Source organism: Urocitellus parryii, chromosome 10 (genome assembly GCF_045843805.1).
Source record: "Urocitellus parryii isolate mUroPar1 chromosome 10, mUroPar1.hap1, whole genome shotgun sequence".
NCBI classification, from domain to species: domain Eukaryota; kingdom Metazoa; phylum Chordata; class Mammalia; order Rodentia; family Sciuridae; genus Urocitellus; species Urocitellus parryii.
In genome coordinates, this window is record NC_135540.1 from 135739430 (window position 1) to 135741779 (window position 2350).

Sequence of the window (2350 nt, forward strand, 5' to 3'; positions counted from 1 at the left end):
TTCCTTTGGTTTGGAGCTCTGTGCCTTCCTGTATCCCAATGACTCTTAAGTTTGGTCTTTTGATATTATCCCATAGTTCTTGGATGTTCTGCTCATGGTTTCTTAGCAGACTTGCTGAGCTGTCTGTGTTCTTTTCAAGTTGAAATACTCTGTCTTCATTGTCTGATGTTCTATCTTCTAAGTGATCCACTCTGCTGGTAGTATTCTCCATTGAGTTTTTAAGTTGGTTTATTGTTTCCTGCATTTCTAGGATTTCTATTTGTTTGTTTTTTATTACCTCTATCTCCCTGTGAAATTGATCTTTTACTTCCTGGATTTGTTTGTCAATGTGATCTTTCATTGTCTGATTTTGCTGTCTCATGTCTTCCTTGAGACTCCAGATCATCTGAAGCATGTATATCCTGACCTCTCTATCTGACATTCCATCTGCTCCAGCTATTACCTCTTCTAAAGTTGAGTTGACCTGCATTGCCTGTGGTCCTTTCTTTCCTTGTCTTTTCATACTGCTGGCCTTTCTTTCTGCTTGGTGAAACTGTTGTGTTTTTGAAATTTTCCCTCTATTTATTTATATTGCTCTTGTATAGTTGAAAAATCTCCCTTGCAGGGCAGGTAGTGGCTGTGATCCTCCTCCAATTGGTGTGATCCGTCTACCATGCTGGCAGGCCCTAGATCTGCTCTGCTGGTTGGTCAAATGTCCGCCTACCCAGCAGGCTAGAGGGGCACCTGTGTCACTCTGCAGGTTGCTGGGCCTAACCTCCCAATGGGTCGCAGGTTCCCCTAGCTTGCAGGCACTGGGGGAGGGGCCGGCTCCGCCCCTCCCACTGGGCCCGATCTGCAGGTGGTCACAGTCCCGCCTACCTTGCAGACACTGGGGGAGAGGACAGGCCTGCCCCTCAGCAGGCCTCCAGACCTGTCCTAGTGGGTCCGGTCCATGTTCCCTGCAGGCGCGTGTAGCTGCTCTGTCATTTGGCAGGTTGCTGGGCCTGACCCGCCCGCCCGTGGGTTGCAGGTTCGCCTAGCTTGCAGGCACTGGGGGAGGGGCCGGTTCCGCCCCTCAGCAGGCCGCTGGGCCTGATCTGCTGGTGGTCACAGTCCCGCCTACCTTGCAGACACTGGGGGAGGGGACGGGCCTGCCCCTCAGCAGGCCGCCAGACCTGTCCTAGTGGGTCCGGTCTGCGTTCCCTGCAGGCGCGTGTAGCTGCTCTGTCACTTGGCAGGTCGCTGGGCCTGACCCGCCCGCCCGTGGGTTGAAGGTTCGCCTAGCTTGCAGGCACTCCCATTTATTGATTCTTGATTTTAATTCTTGTGCTATAGGAGTCTTATTAAGGAAGTTGGGGCCTAATCCCACCTGATGAAGATTAGGGCCTACTTTTTCTTCTATTAGACGAAGAGTCTCTGGTCCTTGATTCACTTTGAGTTAAGTTTTGTGCATAGTGAGAGATAGGGGTTTAGTTTCATTTTGTTGCATATGGATTTCCAGTTTTCCCAGCACCATTTGTTGAAGATGATACCTCTTTTATAAAAGTGCCTCTCTTGTGTTTCAAATAAACTCCTAGGATAAGAGTTATAGGAAGGACAAGAGGTGACCCTCAATGCTTTGTTCACTACTCCATTCACCAAATGTCTGGCTTAGAGCATCAAATCTACAATGATAGGGATGTAACAGAATACAGGAACATTCCAGAAAGAAATCCCTCTTATAAAATTGAATGGAATAGGGTTGTTTAATATCAATACTGACAATATTCTGTCCACAGAAACATCTCAAATGTGGAAATGTATATCCAGTGAGATGTGAGGTCAGCATCTACATGAGCATTTCTATATTTCTGTTCCATGAGAGATTTCAAATAGGCCAAAATAATTAGCCTCTCCCTGTCAGCAGATAATTTATTTTATGTCATTTTATTTATTTTTTAGACATACATGATAGTAGAATATATTTGAACATATGATACATACATGGAGTATAATTTATTCTCATTATTATCTCATTCTTATGGTTGAACATTATGTGGAGTTTTACTAGTTGCATATTCATATATAAGCATAAGAAAGTTATGTTCTATCAATTAGCCCTTTTAAGAAGGTAAAAGTCCCTGTGTCCCTCTAATTAGTTGAGATGACATATAGATCTCAGGAACTGACCCCATCTCACAAGCAGGATGTTGAATACAGTAAAGGTTTAGTAGAAGTAAAGAAAACACAAGGATGATAAATCTTGTTGACAGAAATCTTAGTATCATTGCTTATTTTAAAAGAACCAACATTGAGTTTAGTTCTCTCTCCACATCACTTCCTGTTCCCCTAGTGGTTGGGTCCCTGGTCACTGTGTTAATGTTTTCTTCAG